We start from the raw sequence: 23322 nt of genomic DNA, 5'->3' as shown, positions 1-23322 counted from the left end.
AAAAGCCTCTCTTTTCCTACTCATCGTACCCTGAATGTTTCTGGCCATCCATGTTCTCTGGGCTTGTTGCTCCTACCTATTACTCTAGAGGGAACATGTTGGGCCTGTACCCTCCCCATTTCCTTTTTGAATGCCCCCCACTGCTCTTCGGGTGATTTCCTGACAAGTAACTCTTTCCAGTCTACCTTGGCCAGATCCTGCCTAATTTTACTAAAATTCGCTCTCCCCCAATCCAAAACTTTTTTTTGCAACTTGTCTATTTCTTTCTCCATAACAAGCTTAAATGGTACCATGTTGTGGTCGCTATCACCAAAATGCACCCCCACCAACACATCAACCACCTGTCCGGCTTCATTCCCCAGAATTAGGTCCAGCACTGCACCCTCCCTTGTTGGATCCTCTACATCTTGAGCTAAAAAATTCTCCTGTATACATTTTAAGAACTCCACTCCATCTAAGTCCTTAACACGATGACTATCCCAATTAATGTTGGGAAAGTTGAAATCACCTAATATAATTACCCTATTATTTTTACACACCTCTGCGAATTGTGCACATATTTGCTCCTCAATTTCCCGCTGACTATCTGGGGTTCTATAATAAACACCTAGCAATGTGGCTGCCCCTTTTTTTATTCCTAAACTCTACCCATAAAGCTTCATTTGATGTCCCCTCCAAGATATCATCTCTCCTTACTGCAGTAACTGATTCTTTAACTAATATTGCAATGCCCCCTCTTTTACCCCCTCCTCTGTCTCGCCTGAAGCTTCTATATCCTGGGATATTGAGCTGCCAATCCTGCCCCTCCCTCAACCATGTCTCCGTGATGGCTACTATATCACAATTCCACGTGTCAATCCTTGCCCTTATCTCATCCGTTTTACCTGTAATACTCCTGGCATTAAAGTAGAGGCCATCCATCCTGGTCTTACTCCCTTGAAACTTACTTCTGCTGTATTCCCTCTGACTTGTTTGCTTTCCTATGTTTAGCTGTGTCCCTATTCTGCTAGGAGTCTGCGTCCCCTTCCCCACCAAATTAGTTTCAACTCCTCCCAACAGCACTAAAAAACCCGCCAGCAAGGATCTTAGTCCCCCTCTGGTTCAGATGTAGACCGTCCTGCTTGTACAGGTCCCACTTTCCCCAGAAACGGTCCCAGTGGTCCAGGAATCTAAAACCATCCTTCCTGCACCAACTCTTAAGCCACGCATTCATCTGTGCTATTCTCCTATTTCTATACAGGCTAGCACGTGGCACTGGGAGTAATCCAGAGATTACAACCCGAGAGGTCCTGCTTTTTAGTCTACTGCCTAACTCCCTGTATTCTTGATGCAAGACCTCATCCCTCTTTCCACCTATGTCATTGGTACCAACATGTACCATGACCTCTGCCTTATCACCTTCCCCCTTCAGGATGCCCTGCAGCCGTTCAGTGACATCCCGGACCCTGGCACCAGGGAGGCAACACACCATCCTGGAGTCACGTTGATGGCCACAGTAGCGCCTATCTGTTCCCTTGACTATAGAATCCCCTATTACTATTGCTCTTCCTCTCTTTCCCCCTTCCTGTGCAGACAGGCTGCTTGTGGTGCCTGAAGCTTGATTCTGTCCGCACTCCCTGGAGGAACCAGCCTCATCAGTCTCCAAAATGGAATACCGATTTGCAAGCGGGACCCCAGGGGACTCCTGAACTACCTGCCTGATTCTCTTGGACTGCCTGGTGGTCACCCATTCCCTTCCTTCCTCAAGTCCCTTCAGCTGCGGTGTGACCACCTCTCTATACGTGCTATCCACGATGCTCTCAGACTCACAGATGCTCCACAGTGTTTCCAGCTGCCATTCCATCTCTGAAACCCGAGCTTCCAGGAGCTGCAGCTGGACACACTTCCTGCACACATGCTGTTCCCAGGGACTGGAAATGTTCCCGGATTCCCACATGCAGCAACAGGAGCAAACCATGGCTTTAAGCTCTCCTGCCATGACTAAACCCTTTAAATTTAAAACTTTAGAAGAGTATTATAATATCAAAAAAATCAACTAAGTCTTGCTAAAACAATGACTTACAATTCAATCCAGTTTGAAAAATACCCACCAGGACTTACTCACCAGTCAGCTGTGCTCTGTGGAAACTCTCTGCTCTCCTCACGCTCTTTGAGGACAGGTAGGAAGTGAAAGGAGCTCATCGCTCCCTCCTCACCAAACTCCCTCAGTGACAAAACACCCACTTTAGCACTCTAATGCAACCCAAGTCAGCACTCCAGTGCAAACAAAAGTTTCTCCCCTTTATTCCTTAACAGATAGTAATGTTTCCTCAACATTCACTGCTACACTGCTAACTTGTGAAGGTGGACACTGGGCACCATAATCTTGCAGGGGCTATGTGCCTTTTAGTGAACTGGAGATGACATTCCACAAGGCAGTGATGTTTTATCATTTAAATTTTCACACATGTCTTTGTTCCAACGAGAACTCAGGTGAAAAGATTTTTTAAATAAGTTATATTGTGAAAGATTGCCCTGGGACCAGTGGTATAGGCAGGATTTTTAGATTAAGGTTAGGAATTAAAGATTAATCACCAAGACACTGCTGTGAGCAACTCGGGAGAAAAATCATAGGGCCATTACAAAAATTGCATTTTTATTTTCATTTTTTAACACTTCTGTTTCTTAGTTATAAAAATATTGGAGATGGAGGAAAAAGATCGGATGTATGATTTCCATAGAAGGATAGGCATGCCAGGTGGGAACACGGGCAGGGCAGCTGGAGGCGTGGGGTCATAATCTCATTATGGCACAGAAGGAGGCCATTCAGCTCATCGAGTCCATGCCGGCTGTCTGTCGAGCAATCCAATCAGTCCCATTCCTCCGTTCCATTCCCATAGCCCTGCAAATCTATTTCCCTCAAGTGCCCATCCAATTTCCTTTTGAAATCATTCATCATCCCTGCTTCCACCAACCTTGTAGTCAGCAAGTTCCAGATCACGTGAGAAAATCTCCAGGTATTGGTACAACCAGAGTTGGATGTGGTTATTAGCTAGCCAGAGTAGTACAAAGTATTGCAAAGTACTTACAACATAGAAACAGGCTACTGGGCCAACAGGTCCGTGGTGGTGTTTACATTCCACACAAGTCTCCTCCCACCCTTGTTCATCCAACCCCTTAACATATTCTTCTATTCCTTTCTCCCTGATGTGCTTACCTAGCTTCCCCTGAAAAGCATCTATGCTATTCACCTCAACTGCTCCTTGTGATAGCGAGTTCCACATTCTCACTACTCTTTGGGTAAAGAAGTCTCTCCTGAATTCCTTATTGGATTTATTAGGGACTATCTGGGCTAAAAGTTTGGTAGCCCCCGAAAATGGGTGTGGGGATCATGATGTGCATTTAACCTGTGCATGTTCAAAGTAATGCAGGCAACACGCAAACTTCACGCTGCCTGCTAATATGTTCCCACCTTCTCACATCCCACTACCCACTCATACCACAATCTCTTCCTCCGTGCGCGCTGCAGATGGTGTGAGGATGCATCTCTTTCTTTCCATCAACACTCCCCTCACTATAATCCTGCCCTTCTACCTTTCTCCTTTCAGTGACCCAAGAACTGTCACATAGCCAAGCAATGATAAGGGAGCAGGAAGGAGCAGGACACTGATAATGAAGAAACATCTTCACTCAATCTCACACTTGCAGCTACCAGCTCAGATATTAGCACTGCACATACTTTAGGGGGTAACACAGAAGTGGGATCTGCATGTGGTGAGTCACCAGGCATGAATGGCCTGCAGCCATGCAGCCATGAAATGCTTAGCGCATTGGCAGACCTGCCAGAAAACCTGCTGTCACTGTCAAGGACCATGGAGGAGTCCGTCTTGGCACAGGTCTTTGCACAGAGATTGGAGGTCATCCTTTCCAACACAGAAGTAGTGGCCACCTCCATGAGATCACTTTCAGACTCAACCATAATGCAGCGCCTGATGTCTCAGCTTCTATTGCAGCATAGGCAAAAACGATGCAATGTGTGAGTGCTGCAGTTGGAGCTCAGACGCGGTCATCCAATCTTAGTTTGTTACTATGCACGCTCAGACTGCTGCCATCATGGCTGCTGATACCAGTGCTCAAGGGGCTTTCAGGGTCTCACAGTAGTCCAGCAATGTGTGCTCCAGCAGATTACTAGGATTACTCCCCTGGGGGAGTGGTAGTGGCTCTGTGGTGCAGGAACCTGCTGTCTTCTCTCAGGAAGACAGCATTTTTCTTCCAGACTGCTGCTGCCCATGGCAAGGTGGTGTAGTCTGAAGCCAGGCCTTTGAGGGCAGCCTGCAAGACCATCTGCAGTCTTCCCCACTGAAAGTCAGCAGCCTCCCACCAGTCATGCTCCAGTCACTGAGGTAACACCAAGAGCACCAGGCCAGGCACTAAGGGAATGCACAAGGATGATTAGTTGTGTTTTATATGGAATATTGAATGTTTTGTTGGATATGTTGTCATGGAATGATTGCTTTGTGGTGGATTTTACTTCAGCATCATGGCCAAGAGGATACTGTGATGGTCCATGACAGACGAATGCCAAGGACTTTTGAACAATAGGAACCTGCGGTTGTACTCACGGCAATTGGGCCCAAATGAGGTGCTCATGAACAGCCTGGCCAGAATGTAGATGTCAGATGCCTCCTCCTCCTCTTCCTTCTCCTGCTGAGATGGTCACCGAATATCTGGTGGCAAGGGATGGGACAGGTTCTGCAGAATGCAACAGACCACCAAATATCTAGATATCTGGCCCAGCGAGTACTGGAGGGCTCCTCCAGATTGGTCCAGACAGAGGAACCATTGCTTCAGTCCCCAATGGTCTGCTCAATGATATTTCTTGTGGCAGCATGGCTCTGACTGTATCCAGTGATTTGGTTGCAGAATGTAGTCATGAGCCAGGCGTTAAGCAGATTGTTCTTGCACCAACTGCATACATAGCAAGTGGTAACCTTTGCGGTTAGGGTACATTCTCAGCATTGAGATGTGGCGTCTGCAAATCCACGTGTGTGCAGTCAATGGCACCCTGCGCCATGGGGAAGCCCACTATCCTGGCAAGGCCATGCGTATGCTCCATCTGCTTCTCTCTGGTCAGACAGAACACAATGAACTCCCCTCTCCTGGCATAAAGAGTCTCTGTCATTTCTCGGATGCAACAGTGGACAGCAATCTGGAAGGATCCGATGCAAAGAAATTCAAGGCCATGGTCACCTTCACAGGCACTGGCTGTGCCGTCCTTGCCCTGCTCTGTGTCTGCAGATCTGGGTTCCAAGAGATGGCAGAATTCCTTGAGCACCTTCTTTGTAAACACACACAGCTCCTGGCTTAGGTGGAGCAAAAAGTTGTACTCCCAGAAGACCCTAATTGGACAAGGCCTCATGTTGAGAGCCCTTCTCCCCATTCTGTCTCTGTGAGCAGTTTGTCCTCTTATTTGCTGCCTCTGCCCCTTTCCCACTCATGCTGAGAGCCCAAGGGGAATTGCAACTATAGCACCCATGACTGGGTACAAGTGGTCTGACCAGAACCCTGCAATCACAACCAACACCTTCTCCATTTGCAGCATCACTCCCTGCAGACTTTACCAACTGTAACCAACTGAATGGGGAGCACTGCCTGTATATGCCTCACTTGATATTGAGTTCATTGAAGTCAGTGGAATTGAATATTGGGCGAGGAATATAACAGGTGGCTAATAAGATACGGCCTATGTTGTACTGCTGCCCAAGGCGGACTTCCATTCCAAAGTGTTCAAGTTCTGATGCAGGGTTTGAAAGCACAACCTTCTGGTTCAGAGGTGAACAGTTCAGGCAACTGTGTCAAGCACAGAAAAGCTGAACAGCATGCTACTGCACTCTAGGATTGCACTGAATCAAGATTTTAAAAGTAATTACTGAGTACAAGGAGTTGCCTTCCAAACAGGTCAAACAATAGATTATTCCAAGGATTAGTGAGTTATGTATGTAATACGTCAGATGACATGATGTCCAAAATGGTTGGTTCCATTCTGTCATGTGCTCAATGGTACAAAAGCCTCCTCGCTTCATACTGTGTCCTGCACACTATACACTAGAGGAGAACACCAGTTCCGTGATTGTTGGTTACATCTGGTTGGAACCAGAGAAGAGCTGAGGAGAAGTTTGTATTTTACACAGCAAGTTGTTGCAATTGGAATACATTGCATGAAAGGGTGGTAGAAGCAGATTCAATGGTAACTTTCAAAGGGAATTGGACAAATACTTGAAAAGGAAAAAAATTGCAGGGTTATGGGAAAAGGGCAGGAGAGTGGGACTAATTCAATAGTTCTTTCAAAGAGCTGGCACGAGCATGATGGTACGAACAGCTTCCTTGAGGATAGTTTAAATGTTGGGTGATGGTGTAAAATGGAGGCTATCAAATTAGTCGCCATTATACACCTCACCTGATTTTGCTTCCCGTTAAAGCCAATAGAAGAGAAAATCAGATACAGCGTATTCAGTATCAGCCATTTTACACCATTGCCAAATGTTAAAACCAGCCCCAATCTGGGCTATAAGACTCGATGAGTCTCTCTCTTTTAGCATGCATTGTTTGTTTGTGTATCTCAGTTTTTCTCTCTCTCTCGCTCAACGAGTGTCTCTCCATGCTTTGCTCTCTTGTGCTGTCTCTCTCACACAGTGTCTCTCCCACTCCATCTTTCTCTCCCTTTTGCAAGGTGTCTCTCCATCTTTTTCTCTCTCTCTCACTATGTCTCAGTCTCTCCATCTTTGTTTCATTGTCACTTACTCCATCTTTCTCTGTGTCTCTCTTACTCCATCTCTCAATGCGTTCATCTCTTTCTCAGTCTGTCTCTCCACCTTTCTCCCTTTCTCAATGTGTATCTCATTCTATTTCTCTGTGTTTCCATCTTTTTCTTTCACACACTGCATGTGCCTTGCTCCATCTGTGTCTCCATCTCTCTCTGACTGTATGTGTCTCTATCTTTTTCTCCCACTGTGCATCTCTTGCTCCATCTCTCTCTCACTCCGTGACTCTCTATCTTCCTCTCTATCACTGTATGTGTCTCTCACGCCATCTTCCTTTCTCTCTTTTTCACAATGTGTCTCTATCTGCTTGTTCTTTTCCTTCTGCCTGCCTCTCCCCATTTTCTTGTAGTCTAACTTACTTTTCAGTCGATGAGGGCACAGCACCCATCAACCAAGAGTAGAATGTGGAATGTAGAAGGTGTGATTTTGAACCAGGTGATTTGGGGGTGGGTCATTTCTCATTAAGATTTTGAGAAAGAAAATGGGTCATATGCATGCATGTACATATCCCTCTCTCTTGTGTATCCACATTCATTCTGCGCATGCCCAGAACTTTTTTTTAAAAAAAAGCCCCTAACCATCTGATTTTAAACTGGATAAGTAGTGGTGGCCTCAACAAAGGGACATCTATCCTGGTACGATAGCAAAAACAGCAACTGTGTCTGGTGGATCTCCTGTGCCATTGTTCATTTTAAGTTGAATGTTCTATCAGGACTGGAGTGTTAAACTGTGTAATGTGCAATGTATTATTCTGGAACTGTGTCCCTGTAAGACCTCAAAATCAAATGGTTGTTAAGTAAAATTAGCCTCAAATCAATCAGAAGTTAATTGTTGCTTGGTTAGGGAACTTTGTAAATTGGAATCTGCTTGACAATTTGAGGCAAAAATTGAGAACACATTTTTGACTTAATTGCTTTGCATTGGAACCAAGTGTGACATTTATAAGGATAGACACTATAATATACCATAAATAATATACTACAGATAAGAAAATGTAGATACTGTTACAGATAATATACCACCAATAAGATATCGATAATCTACTAGAAATGTAACAATATAGTGAATACGCTGTCAATAAATTAATACAGATAGCATATCAATATACTACAGGTAATATACTATCGATAGTATATCAATATTTGCAGTATATTATCAATAGTATATCAGAATATACTGCAGATAATATACTATCGATAACCTACTATAGAAAGTATACAAGTGGAGAGGATTCTTCATTTATATCTCTCACATTCTGCTCCTTCCACTTAAGACTGCATGGCCTCAGGTTTAATAGTCTTATAAAATCTGGCCGGATTCTGTGAACCTGCCTGTGAGGAGTTGTGATGGTGGCCATTAAGTTAGAATTCAGCTGAATGTAAACTTATTGTTTCTATTTTTCATCATTTGAAAGTTTGTACCTCCGGGAAGTCAACATAACACTAACTGCTTCAATGGGATAATAAATGCAATCCATTGCCCCTGCCTGATACCATAACCTTCTAACATCTTCCTCCTGCAGTCTGGAAGTCCTCGAGCACAGAAGCAACTTTGGCCCAACTTCCACCACTTAAATATATTGCTCACATTTACTACAGGCCCTGTAACCAAGTAAAAGGTCCCAAGGCACTTCAACGGACCATTATCAGACAAAAATATTACTCCGAGCCAAAGGAGGAGATGTTGGGGTAGGTGACTAAAAGCTTGGCCAAAGAGGTACGTTTTAAGAAAGAAAGCGAGCTTGATAAAGAGTGAAGTTTAGTGAGGGAATTCTAGCGCTTGGGGCATAGGCAGCTGAAGGCACAGCCACTAGTGGTAGGGTGAAGGAAGCAGAGGATACAAAAAAGGCCAGAACTGGAGGAGTGCAGATCTTGGAGGGTTATAGGGCTGTTGGAGGTTACAGTGATGAGGAGGGGGCAAGGCCATGGAGGGTTTTGAAAACAAGGTTGACTATTTTAAAATGCAGGCATTGCCGGACTGAGAACCCCCATTTTTAGTCAGCATGCACAGGGGTGATGGGTGAACACAATACCACACAAGAAGAGTAGTCCCAAAGCACAGCTGACCTGCTCCACCAATGAGTTACAGATTTCTCAAATTATGCCATCTGTTCTGTGTAAGAATATAACCTTTTGTTTATACAGAGACATATGTTTATACAAAGAAATTATAATTTATTACTTTCAACTCAGTGGCCTAGAAATTTATACCATGCCCGAATCGAGCTGTGATCATGGTTCAACACACACTACTCTCACTCCATGGAGGCTGGCTAAAGGAAATGGGTTTCATTTGCCGGTGGGGGTGGGGGGAGGACAGTGGTCACGCTCAATTTAATTTTGCAAGGTGGGGGGGAACAGACAAACAGACGTTATTTACATGCGCAAAGGGCCGAATGCCCATTTCAGGGGAGTCTTTAATAATATGGAAGGTGGTGCCCTCAATGCACAGAATGAGGGCACATGTAATCCAATTACTAAGCCAGTGACTGTTATGTAGGCAATTGCAGCAACCATATTAATACACAGCAAGACCCCACAAATAGGAGTGAGACAAATAATTTGTGGTTTTCTTTTGGTGGGGTTGGTTTTGGGAGCAATGCTGGCCTGAGCACTGGGAAAACATTCTGCTCTGCTTCAAATAGTGTTATGGGATCTTAAAGATCCATCCAAAGCCCACAGGGCCTTGGCTTTCAGAAGGTGGAACTTCCTCAGTGCTGTACAGTCGGCCTAGATTGTATATACAAGGCCTAATGTTGGGCTTGAACCCACGAACCTTCTGACTTTAAAAAAAATGCTACCAACTGAGCCAAAGGGACGTACAAATCAAAACACTCTTCCAGAACAGTGTCCTTCTCCGGAATAGATAATGGTCACAGGAAGCAAAGGTAAGTGGGATGTTTCCTGAATTTTTAGAGGTTAATTTTAACTCCTGATCTTCCTGCTTTGGCCCCCGATTCCCACCCTGCATTAGTCGGGGGCACTCGCTCACTCTGTAGTAGGTGAGTTTAGGAACATTCCCCCAACAGGCAGCATTGAATATTTAATTTCCACTTCTTCAGCCCTGTGCTAATATTGCTCTTGACTCTCACTGACATGATAGTTGCTACTGAGTTTCCCAGAAGTGCAATAAAACCCAAGCTTTCTAACAGCAATGCCATCACAACACGCATTTCAAAATTTTTAAATCATGCCCATATTTTACAGGAACTTTGCACGCTACATAATCACCAATTTACATTGAAAAGCAATAAATGTTTCAAACAGTTTATCACAGCAGGGAACCAGAGTTGAGCAGGGAAGCAGTAAAGGCAACTTCACTTCCTTCTCAATACTCTTTAATTTTTTTCTTTTTTTTAGACGTATAATGTAAAATATGAAGTCTGTCTTTGGGGGGGGAAGGGGATATTGAAAAATCAGCTGGTGTTTCCTTTAGGGACTCCAACCATGGAGGCAGTGGCCGTTGTGCAAATGACCCCTTACTGGGTTGTGAGCTCCCAGCATCAATTCCTCCTCATTTATCTCAGCTAGGCTGACAGAATGAGTGATAAAGTCAAACCTGGGCTCTGGATCACTAATCAAGAACTCAGTGCCGCTATTTGGGCTTGGGTGTGGTGCTCTTCATAGCAAATAGTTGTCTTCACTTTTTTGGGTGGAGGGGCTCACACATGGACTATGGCCATTTCATAGAATTATTTATTTCTTACAGCAGAGGGAGGCCATACAGTTCACCATGCCTGTGAAAGAGCTACCCAATTATTCAGAGTCCTCTGCACTTTCCCCACAACTCTGTAAACATTTCCTTTTCAAGTATTTATCCACTTCCTTTTTGAAATTATTATTGAGTCAGCTTCCATCACCCTTTCAGGTACTGCATTCAAGATCATAATGCTGTGTGTATAAAAAAAAAAATTTTCCTCATTCCACCTTCTGTTTTTTTTTATCAATTACTTTAAATCTGTGTCCGCTGGTTACTGACCCTTCTGCCATTGGAAACAGGTTCTCCTTATTTATTCTATAAAAACCTTTCATGATTTTGAACACCTCTATCAAATCTCCCCTTAACCTTCTCTGCTCTATGGCGAACAATCCCAGCTTCTCTAGTCACTCCAAGTAACAGGAGTCCCTCATCTCTGGCTCCATTCTCGAGAACAGAACTGCACCCCAATGAACAACATCAACAACACTGACAATCTTCAGGAAAGGAGAGGAGTAAATGGATAAAAACGCCCCATACACCTTTGTGCAACTTAATTTAATTTTACATAATATATTGAAAATGCTACACAAACACTACTCTCCTCATGCCATACTCCAGTCACACTTTATAACAGGCAAAAACAACCTGAAAGTGCTGCATGCTCCTGACCTGCAGCCTGAAACTGACAATGGCATTCCAATCTGCAAAGTTCCCTGACCAAAAACCATTAGGAGCATCGGACTTAGCAGCAGGAGTAGGCCATTCGGCCCCTCGAGCCTGCTCTGTCATTCAATAAGATCATGGCTAATCTGGTTGTGATCTCAACTCCATTTTCCTGTCTGTCTCCCATAACCCTTGACTCCCTTGTCTATAAAAAATCTATCTAACTCAGCCTTGAATAAATTCACTGACCAGCCTCCACTGCTTTCTGGGGAAGAGAATTCCACAGACTTACGACTCTCTGAGAAAACAAATTCTCCTCATCTCAGTCTTAAAAGGGCGACCTCTTATTTTTAAACTGTCCACAAATTCTAGTCTCCCTCACAAGAGGAAGCAACCTCCCAGTATCCACTCAAGTCCCCTCGGGATCTTAAGTGTTTCAATAAAATCACCTCCCATTCTTCTAAATTCAAACGGGTATAAGTCCCTCCTGTTCAACCTTTCTCCATAGATAAGCCCTTCATCTCCGGAATTAGTCGAATGAACTTTCTCTGAACTGCTTCTAATGAAATTATATCCTTCAAGGAGACCAAAACTGTACACAGTACTCCAATTGTGGTCTCACCAAGGTCCTGTACAGCTCCAGTAAAACTTTCCTACTTTTATGCTCGATTCCCCTAGTAATAAACACCATCATTCCATTTGCCTTCCTGATCACGTGCTGTACCTGCATACTAACCTTTTGTGATTCATTTACCAGGACACCCAGATCCCTCTGTACCACCAAGTTCTGTATTTTTTCCCTCCATTTAAATAGTATACAGCCTTTCTGTTCTTCCTGCCAAAGTGGACAAGTTCACATTTTTCCACATTATACTCCATCTGCCAAATTTTTGCCCACTGACTTAACCTATCTATATCCTTTCGTAGATTCTTTACCTCTTCTTGACAACTTACGTTCCTTCCTATCTTGGTGTCATCGGCAAGTTTAGCTACCATACATTCGGTCCTTTCATCCAGGCCCCAGCATTGATCCCTGTGCACTCCACTAGTTACAGCTTGCCAACCTGAAAAATACCCATTTATCCCTACTCTCTGCTTCCTGTTAGCTAACCAGTCCTTTATCCATACTAATATGTAACCTCCTGCACCAGGTACTCTTGTCTTGTGTAGTAACCTTTGTTGTGGCAGTTTATCAAATGCTTTTTGGAAATCTAAGTACAGCACATCTACCAGTTCCCCTTTGTCCACCTTGCTTGTTACTTTCTCGAAGGCCTCTAATACATTATTTCAACGCTATTTCCCTTTCACAAAACCATGCTGACTCTGTCTGATCCCATTATGATTTTCTAAGCATCCTGCTATCATCTCCTTAATAATGGATTCTAGTAATTTGCCTATGACAGATGTTAGGCTAACAGGCTTATAGTCTCCTGCTTTCTGTCTCCCTCCTTTCTTGAATAAAAATCTTACATTTGTTATTTTCCAATCTGCTGGGACCCTGCCAGAATCTAAGGAATTTTGGAAGTTTATAACCAAAGACTCTACTATCTCTGCAGCCACTTCTTTTAAGACCTGGTTCTGGGGACTTGTCAGCCTTTAGGTCTAATAGTTTTTTCAGCACTTTTTCCCCTGGTGATGGTGATTGTTTTCAGTTCCTCCCTCTCGTTCACCTCTTGATTTTCAAGTATTTTTAGCAGGTTTTCTACGTTTTCTAAGTCTAGGTCACTGAAAACAGACACAAAATACTTGTTCAACACCTCTGCCATTTCCTTGTTTTTTATTATCAATTCCCCAGCCTCACTTTCTGGAGGACCAACTCTAGCTTTAGTTACTCATTTCCAATTTAAATACATGTGGAAACTCTTACTATCTGTTTTTATATTACTAGCCTGTTTCCTCTCATACTGTACTTTCTCCCTCTTAATTACTTTTTCCGTCATTCTTTGCTGGTTCTTAAAACCTATAAATCTTCTGACCTACTACTAATCTTTGCAGATTTGTACAGAGTTTCTTTTAATTTGATACTATTGTTATGATACTATTGTGAGAGGGTTCCCTTTAAGCCTTTACCTGGTTTTACTGTAACGGTTAATTTTTAATACACTATATTTTTAGCTCCCCCTTGGTGAATCCTTGCTCACCATTTTCCAATTATAAGACAAAGAAACCAGCACAAACAGGGCTTTTTTAGGTTTAAAGAAGAAAAGTTGAAATTTATTAAACTTAAACTCTAATTTGGTTAACGACTACGGATACACGACACACCCCACGTTGGCATGCATATGTGATACACATACAAATAGAGACAGAAAAGAGCAGAAGAAAAATAAAGTGAAAACGTTTGAGGCACTATCTGAAGAGCTTTTGTTATGGTTCTTCAAGCTCACTGTAGAGTCCTTGATTGTAGGCAGATCTTGATTTTCATTGGGGCCCAGTATTCTTCTTGAACCTTGTTCGCTATAGGAGACTTTTCTCTCTTGGGGTTCATTTGTCTTCAGTGGATTCAAAGGCTTGTGAGAAAGAGATGGGAGCAGACAGGAGAGAGATCTTAGTCCAGGAGCAAACAGATGCTCCGAGTTCAAACTGTACAATTCAGAAAAAACCCAGGTTGCTAAGCAGGTTAGTCATGTGACTAACTGGTCTGACCATGTCTTGGATTGTATCACTTTAGCAGTCTCTGGAATACCTGGTGATCAAAGGTCCATTGTGGGTTGAATGTGTCAGGGAATGGTCCTTTGTCCTTCCAAATACCATCTGTTAATGTGCAAATGTATTTTCCAGCCACGGCTGAACTGTTTAACCAGTCCTTTCTTCACTTCAGTAACAGTTTAAAATCAATGTTCATAACAAAATTAATGTGCTTCATTCTTGGCAGGTGGGGGCCTAGCATGATATTATCCTTAACTTCCTTATTTAGCCACGGATGATGCACCCTTCTCAAAGAATCTTTCTTTCTCACTGTGATAAATCTTTGCTGAAAATTATTAAATATCTCCTTAAAAGTCTGCCACTGCATCTCTACTGTCCTACCTTTTAACGTAGTTTCCCAGTTCACTTTAGCTAGCTCTGCCTTCATACCCTGGTAATTACCTTTATTTAGATGTAAAGCACTAGTCTTAGACCCACACTTCTCCCTTTCAAACTGAACGCGAAATTCTATCATGTTATGATCGCTGTCGCCTAGAGGCTCCTTTACCATGAGGTTATTGATTAATCCTGTTTCATTGCACATTACTTGGTCTAGAATAGCCTGCTCCCTAGTTGGCTCTAGAAACTGTTGCTCGAAGAAATTTATTCTGAACTCACTCTATGAACTCATTTTCCAGGCTACCTTGCCAATCTGATTCATCCAATCTACATGTAGATTAAAGTCATTAAAGATTACATTCAGGCACACCTCAAGGTTTCAAGGGACTGATAAAGTTTAAATCTTTGCTGTAGAATGATACAAAATACATGATTCTGTACCTATTCCATTACTGTACCTGCCCTGGAGTGTTTGGGACAGCATAGAGGGAGATTTATCCTTGCTATGAGACACTCAGACCTGCTCCCCACCCTGTCCCATCTCATCATGTTTCTAAAATATTCCACTCTAATGACTTTGATCCCTGTCTAACCTCCAGAAGACTCTCTGTCAGCAGCAACAATGAAGTGACTCAGGCCTGTGGGAGTGCATCTCCTGCTGCACAATATACTCCGTGCTCACTGCAGTTATTCTGGTGACAGCCAGCTTGGTGTGTGTACAGATTCCTCCCCCTCCTCTGGGATTCAATCCCAAATCTCATCCAGTTACTTTCTCCTACAGCTCTTGTGTCTTTCCAATAAGCAACTTTAGAATGTCAGAGTGAAAGGAAAATAATTACTAATTAATTAGCCGAATGTTTTGAATTGCCCCAAAATACTGGATGATAGAGAGGGAGATGGCAGTGCTTGGGTCTCTCAGTTGCCCTGTGTTCGTGCTTTCGTGGCTGTCTTCTGAGCTTTTGTGAGCAGCTGGGGTGCCTGGGGTGCAGGCTACACTGGTGTGCTGGAAACAATCCACGATCCTTGGGCACAGAACAGGATATAAGTCATTTACTTTATCTATTTGAGGATATTAGCTGGCACAGATCATCTATGTTTGCTAGAAATGTCAGATGGAGGCCGCCTTAGAGAAGGCATTTGACTCCTCCAGTGTTGTCACTGTGTACTGCCAAGCAATTCTGCTCTGTATGGAAGCGTTTCCTTGACTTGTTACATGCTGCCCACTTCTTTGTCTTCAATTTAACATCCATCGAGGCCAAGGGTCACCAGTGGAAAGATGCTTATTTGGGTATTTCTACAGGCATGGAGGTTCATAAGTTGTATTGGAACCATTTTAACCATACTCTCACCCTGTGCACCTTCTACAGTGACTGCATTCCACAGCGCTCCAACTGAAGGGACTTCTGGACTTCGGTTCCATCACTGGCCATTTCTGCTCACTATGTATAGAGTTGGGGGTAATTTTAATTTCACCCACCCAATATGAAAATGACACAATTTTACTTTCCATTAATATCAAATTACCCCTCAATAAATTCATTCAATTTTGATGATAAAATCGTGATCACTAAAATCTGAAAACCAGTTCAGATAAGAGCTTTGTATGAGACTGCCTCGAATCCAGCCTCAGCTGGTGAAGGTTATCCGTACCCTTCTGTTACAGAATTCTTCTTAAAATATCTGGGAAAGAGAATGGGATGCGGATAATAAAATATTGGGGACCAGTCAGTCAGTCCTCTTTAATATTAACAGTGTAACTTCACCCCTGCTCCTCCCCCATTTCCTGACCATCAGTGTGAGCTGTGGCTCAGTCAGTAGCACTCTGAACCAGAAGGTTGTGAGTTCAAGTCCCATTTGAGTCTGTAATCTGGACCAATACTCCTGGTGCTTTACTGTCAGAGGTGCCATCTTTTGGATAAGATGTTACACCAAGGTCCAGTCTGCCCTATTAGGTAAATGTATAAGATCCCATGGCACTAATTTGATAAAGAGCAGAGGGGTTCCTGGTCAATATTTATCCCTCAACCAACATTACTAAAAGACAATTATTTGGCTATTACTACATTTTGTTTGAGCAAGCTTGCTGTGCACAACTTCTTACCATGGTTCCTAGATTACAATAGTGATTAGACTTCAAAAGTATTTCAATGGGTATAACAGTAGTGAAAGATGGTAATTATCCTATTACTACCTCAGTATTACAGTGTTACCACCTCAGTATTACCACCTCCAGGCGCGTATCCATTTTCTCTCGAGATAAGGAGGCCAAAGAAGATTACAGTGTTACTTAACAATGTAACAAACAGAACCCACCGATCAGCTCTTAATATCAATTTGTTAGGAATTAGTTAACTGCTTACATCGAAAACTAGTCTTCATACAAAGTTTAGTGGAAATATGGAACTTTCTCCCCCAAAAGGCCATTGAGGCTAGAGGTCAATTGAAAATTTCAAAACTGAGATCAATAGATTTTTGTTAGGCAAGGGTATTAAGGGATATGGAACCAAGGCAGGTAAATGGAGTTAAGATACAGATCTGCCATGATCTAACTGAACGGCGGAACAGGTTCAAGGGATTGAATGGTCTCCCCCTCCCCCGTTCCCACGACAGTGAATGTCTGGGATTTGGGTTATTTGGGGTGTGGTCATCACCCAGTTAAAAGCATCGATTCAGCACAGATTCAACATCGATAAAGCAGGTGAACAGAACAGACAATAAACACAGATACTGAACTCCCGATACCTTGGTGGATGACCACACCACCCAATGTGGTACTGAGCCACACACAAAGCGGGATTCAGGTGAGATACCTGGTCCATTTTAAGCTTGTGATGCCAGCTGGGGCAGTTGTGGAGCCATCAGTGTCCCAGGGTTAGGGCCATGGTTTCTCCACTGATTACTATAATGTAATGCTTCTGTGTTGGGCCTCAGCCGCAATTCCCCATTGGTCGAATAGTCTGCTAATATTCAATGTTGAGACTCTCAGTGAAAACCAGATGCTCTGTGACAAGAGGTCGTCCAACATCTATGAAACCTATGCCCACCAAGAGTTGGCGCCTTCAGGAGAAGAGGGGGCCTGAATTTCAGTGAGAATCACTGCCTTCAGGAGAGGAAGGGATCTGAACCCCAGTGAGTCTCAACAGCAAAAGGAGAGTGGGGGCTGGTGGGGGTGGGGGGTGCGATGCAAAGAAATTGGGGGGCTGGAATGCACACGCCCACTCATACGCAAACGCACGCACTCGCGCAGACTCACACATGCACACCTGTATAGACATGCAGTAAGATGTACTCCATTACACCAACACGAGCAATACCTTTAGAGCCACAATGTCTTTAGAGGAACAATGCACAGACATGTATAGATAGAAGACATCGAATGGAATACCTGTAGAACTGTGAATATTCAAGGAAGGTGTACCGAGGGTCTGGATGGTGTTGGCCATAGTCCAAGACCCGTGGTAGCTGGTCGGAATCCTGTCCTCTCTCTATCTCTTCACAATTTATTTGTGTGCAGTCTGAACAGGCTGTCTGTATGTACATCAAACCCCACTCAACAGGATATGACAGGAGGGGATGACTAACAACTCATTCTCCCTGACTCAGAAGAGCTGTGATTAAAATAAATTCACAGGGCACAAAGAGAACAATATCTGCTGCTCAGCCCTAAGCTCACCTCAACCCTATCGCCTCCAAAATATCAAAGAAAATCACCTTTGCAATTATTTGTTCATTCTCCTGTCTGTTTCTGGCTTTTGTTATTCTGACTATTTTTCTTTTAAGTGCTGATGACATCAATGGGGGAAGGCGGTTTGGAGAATTTCTTGAGCTTTGTGAGTGCAAGGGAGGGGGAGTTAAATGCACAGAGTAAGCTGAAGCTACAGTTGGTTTAATAATCACTATCCAAACTCCCAGTGAGTACTGCGTGCACGCTTACACACTGACCCCAGAAGTAGAAATTGGATCTCACTGCAGCTGTTTTTTGGACACAAAACAAGGGCAGAAATGTCCAAATTGAGGGATCTCCCTCTGCACCTGAACAGCAGTGGAACACATCTGGACCCATTTTGGTAAGGGCACTGTAAGCGGTTTCTCTAGCATCAGTCTAAAGCAGGTGTAAGGACCCTTGAATATGTTAATGATGAGCCTAACTCCTGTTTAAAGCGGTGAATAACTAGGCAGAGATGACCTTGCCCAAGCTCCAACTAGTATTTCCAATTCTACAGAGGGTGAACTAACGGTCCGTAAAGGGACAGCTTGAAACGCCCAAGACCAGATTAAACAGGTGCACTCCTCCTGGCTATTGCCATGGACCTCTGCCAGTGGTGTCCCATTCCCTCTCGACCAACAACAACTTGCAATTTTATAGTGCCTTTAACATAATAAAATAGAGTCATGGAGAGATACAGTACAGAAACAGGCCCTTTGGCCCACCGAGTCCACACTGAACATCAACCACCCATTTATACCAATCCTACATTAATTCCATTTTTCCTCTCACATCCCCACCTTCCCTCAATTCTCCTACCACTTGCCTACACCAGGAGCAATTTTTTTTTTACAATGGCCAATTTACCTATCAACCCGCAAGTCTTTGGCATGTGGGAGGAATCCGGAACACCCGGAGGAAACCCATGCGGTCACAGGGAGAACTTGTAAACTCCGCACAGGTAGTACCCAGAACCGAGCCTGGGTCACGAGAGCTGTGAGGCTGCGGTGCTAACCACAGCGCTACTGTGTGCCCATCCCAAGACACTTCACAGAGGGTTATAAAGCAAAATTTGACACTAAGCCACCCAAGGCAATATTAGAGCAGATGGACAAAAGCTTGGTCAAAGAGATAGATATTAAGGAGTGTCTTAAAGGAGAAAAGAGAAGGGAGAGAAGTGGAAAGGTTTAGAGAGGGAATTCCAGAGCTTAGGACCTAGGCAGCTGAAGACGCAGCCATCAATGGTAGAGCAATTAAAATCAAAGATGCTCAATTAAATATAGTTAATGTGGTGTATATGGACTTCCAAAATGCGTTTGATAAAGTCCCACATAATAGGCTTGTCAGCAAAGTTGAAGTCCATGAAATAAAAGGGGCAGTGGCAGCATGGATAGAAAATTGCTAAGTGACAGGAAGCAGAGAGTAGTGGCAAACAGTTCTTTTTCGAACTGGAGGAAGATATACATTTCTCAGGGGTTGGTACTTGGACCACTGCTTTTTGTAATATATATTAATGACTTAGACTTGGGTATACAGGGCACTATTTCAAAATCTGTAGGTAATACAAAACTAAGGATCACCGATTTAACGTAATTGGCAAAAGAACAAAAGGTGACATGAGGAAAAATCTTTTTTTAATGCAGGGAGTGGTTAGAATCTGGAACGCACTGCCTGAGAGTGTGCTGGAGGCAGATTCAATCAAGTCTTTCAAAAGGAAATTAGATAAGTACATGAAAGGAAAAAAGTTGCAGGGCTATGGGGAAGCAGGACTAGCAGAATTGCTTTGACAAAGAGCTGACACAATCCTGACTGGCTGCATGGCCTCCTTCAGAGCTGTAACCATTCTATGATTGTAAGAGGTCAGAATTACATGAGTGGGTTTTGGGGCTGGAGCAGATTAGAGAGACAGGAAAATACAAGGCCATGGAAGTGTTTGAAAACAAGGATGAGAATTTTAAAACCGACGTGTTGTTTAACCAAGAAGCAGGGATGATGGGTGAATGGGACTGGGTGCAAGTAAGTACATGGGCAGCAGAATGTTGGATGACCTCAAGCTTACGGAGGGTAGGATGTGCGAGGCTGGCCAGGAGTGCTTGGATCAGTTAAGTCCAAGGTACAAAGGGATGAGCGAGGGTTTCAGCAGCAGCTAAACTGAGACAGAGATGGAATTGGGCGATGTTACCTCCTCACCCTGCTCTCCTCCACTCTTTCCCCCTCCCATACCCAACCCTCCCTGGACCTGTCTGAGGGCCTCTGCCAGCATAGACCGAATCCCTTGCAATTATCTCCTCTCTTCCCATCACCCCACACCAGGACCTTGCCTGATGGCCTCTGCATGCATCACAATAAACACCCGCAGCTTGCCAGATTTCTAAAAATATCAAATCAGGCCTCAGGCCAACATGTTTGGGCACAGGGATTGTTCCCTGTCAGGGCACACAGAACCTGTACCCCAGTGAGAGTCAGCGTACACAGAACCTGTACCCCAGTGAGAGTCAGCGTACACAGAACCTGTACCCCAGTGAGAGTAAATGCACATAGAACCTGTACCCCAGTGAGAGTCAGGGCACATAGAACCTGTACCCCAGTGAGAGTCAGGGCACACAGTACCTGTACCCCAGTGAGAGTAAATGCACATAGACCTGTACCCCAGTGAGAGTCAGGGCACATAGAACCTGTACCCCAGTGAGAGTCAGGGCACACAGTACCTGTACCCCAGTGAGAGTAAATGCACATAGACCTGTACCCCAGTGAGAGTCAGGGCACACAGAACCTGTACCCCAGTGAGAGTAAATGCACACAGAACCTGTACCCCAGTGAGAGTCAGGGCACACAGAACCTGTATCCCAGTGAGAGTCAGGGCACACAGAACCTGTATCCCAGTGAGAGTCAGGGCACACAGAACCTGTACCCCAGTGAGAGTCAGGGCACACAGAACCTGTACCCCAGTGAGAGTCAGGGCACACAGAACCTGTACCCCAGTGAGAGTCAGGGCACACAGAACCTGTACCCCAGTGAGAGTCAGGGCACACAGAACCTGTACCCCAGTGAGAGTCAGGGCACACAGAACCTGTACCCCAGTGAGAGTCAGGGCACACAGAACCTGTACCCCAGTGAGAGTCAGGGCACACAGAACCTGTACCCCAGTGAGAGTCAGGGCACACAGAACCTGTACCCCAGTGAGAGTCAGGGCACACAGAACCTGTACCCCAGTGAGCGTCAGCGCACACAGAACCTGTACCCCAGTGAGAGTAAATGCACATAGACCTGTACCCCAGTGAGAGTCAGGGCACACAGAACCTGTACCCCAGTGAGAGTCAGGGCACATAGAACCTGTACCCCAGTGAGCATCAGCGCACACAGAACCTGTACCCCAGTGAGAGTAAATGCACATAGACCTGTACCCCAGTGAGCGTCAGCGCACACAGAACCTGTACCCCAGTGAGAGTAAATGCACATAGAACCTGTACCCCAGTGAGAGTCAGGGCACACAGTACCTGTACCCCAGTGAGAGTAAATGCACATAGACCTGTACCCCAGTGAGAGTCAGGGCACATAGAACCTGTACCCCAGTGAGAGTCAGGGCACACAGTACCTGTACCCCAGTGAGAGTAAATGCACAGAGAACCTGTACCCCAGTGAGAGTAAATGCACATAGACCTGTACCCCAGTGAGAGTCAGGGCACATAGAACCTATACCGTAGTGAATGTCAGGGCACATAGAACCTGTACCCCAGTGAGAGTCAGTGCACATAGAACCTGTACCCCAGTGAGAGTCAGCGCACACAGAACCTGTACCCCAGTGAGAGTAAATGCACATAGACCTGTACCCCAGTGAGAGTCAGCGCACACAGAACCTGTACCCCAGTGAGAGTAAATGCACATAGACCTGTACCCCAGTGAGAGTCAGCGCACACAGAACCTGTACCCCAGTGAGAGTCAGAGCCCATAGAACCTGTACCCCAGTGAGAGTCAGGGCCCATAGAACCTGTACCCCAGTGAGAGTCAGGGCACATAGAAACAGTACCCCAGTGAGAGTCAGGGCACACAGTACCTGTACCCCAGTGAGAGTCAGGGCACACAGTACCTGTACCCCAGTGAGAGTCAGGGCACATAGAACCTATACCCCAGTGAGAGTCAGGGCACATAGATCCTGTACCCTCGTGAGAGTCAGCGCACACAGAACCTGTACCCCAGTGAGAGTAAATGCACATAGACCTGCACCCCAGTGAGAGTCGGGGCACATAGAACCTGTACCCTAGTGAGAGTCAGGGCACACAGTACCTGTACCCCAGTGAGAGTCAGGGCACATCGAACCTATACCCCAGTGAGAGTCAGGGCACACAGTACCTGTACCCCAGTGAGAGTCAGGGCACATAGAACCTATACCCCAGTGAGAGTCAGGGCACATAGAATCTATATACCAGGGAGAGTCAGTGCCCGCAGAACCTTTATGTCAGTGAGTCAGTGCCCTGGGAGGATCAATGCCCATGGAACCCATACTGTAGGGAGAGTCAGTGCCCATAGAACCCATACCCCAGTGATGATCTGTGCATGTAGAAACTAGACCCCAGGGAGAGTCAGTGCCGAGTGAACAGACATTCTGGAGGGAACTGTGAGAGGGGCAGTGATAGTTAATCCACTGGCAGGGCCGACAGGATCAGCACTGGTAGGGGTGAGTTGGATGGAGAGGAGATTGACTGACCTGGGTCCCTGGTCCAATCATGATACAATTGATTCCGGGTACAAACACTTTGAGTGTTCAATACACCCTCTCACTGACCCTAATAACACACACCCCCTCTCACTGACCCTAATAACACACACCCCCTCTCACTGACCCTAATAACACACACACCCCTCTCACTGACCCTGATAACACACACACCCTCTCACTGACCCTAATAACACACACCCTCTCACTGACCCTAATAACACACACCCTCTCACTGACCCTAATAACACACACACCCTCTCACTGACCCTAATAACACACACCCTCTCAATGACCCTAATAACACACGCACCTCCTCTCACTGACCCTAATAACACACACACCCTCTCACTGACCCTAATAACACACACACCCTCTCACTGACCCTAATAACACACACACCCTCTCACTGACCCTGATAACACACCCCCCCTCTCACTGACCCTAATAACACACACCCCCTCTCACTGACCCTAATAACACACACCCTCTCACTGACCCTAATAACACACACCCCCTCTCACTGACCCTAATAACACACACCCCCTCTCACTGACCCTAATATCACACACACCCTCTCACTGACCCTAATAACACACACACCCTCTCACTGACCCTAATAACACACAACCCCTCTCACTGACCCTAATAACACACACCCCCTCTCACTGACCCTGATAACACACACACCCTCTCAATGACCCTAATATCAC

The 23322-nt window shown here is 44.9% G+C and overlaps 1 protein-coding gene across 4 annotated transcripts in view; it reads right to left on the bottom strand.

Annotated features, from left to right (window-relative positions):
* shank3a (SH3 and multiple ankyrin repeat domains 3a) overlaps positions 1-23322 on the bottom strand; it is a 1286992-nt gene that overhangs the window by 1247155 nt on the left and 16515 nt on the right. Inside the window, exon 1 of one of the 4 annotated variants that reach the window (XM_068059358.1) lies at positions 17575-17638. The exons of 2 other annotated variants lie outside the window; for them this stretch is intronic. The gene's annotated coding sequence lies outside the window, so the exon portion shown is untranslated. Of the gene's footprint in view, positions 1-17574; positions 17639-23322 lie in introns of those variants that run through there. One more of the 4 variants, XM_068059359.1, reaches the window with a different exon arrangement.

The sequence above is a fragment of the Heterodontus francisci genome, chromosome 27 (assembly GCF_036365525.1).
Source record: "Heterodontus francisci isolate sHetFra1 chromosome 27, sHetFra1.hap1, whole genome shotgun sequence".
Lineage (NCBI taxonomy): Eukaryota > Metazoa > Chordata > Chondrichthyes > Heterodontiformes > Heterodontidae > Heterodontus > Heterodontus francisci.
This window is presented reverse-complemented; position numbering and strand designations above follow the sequence as displayed.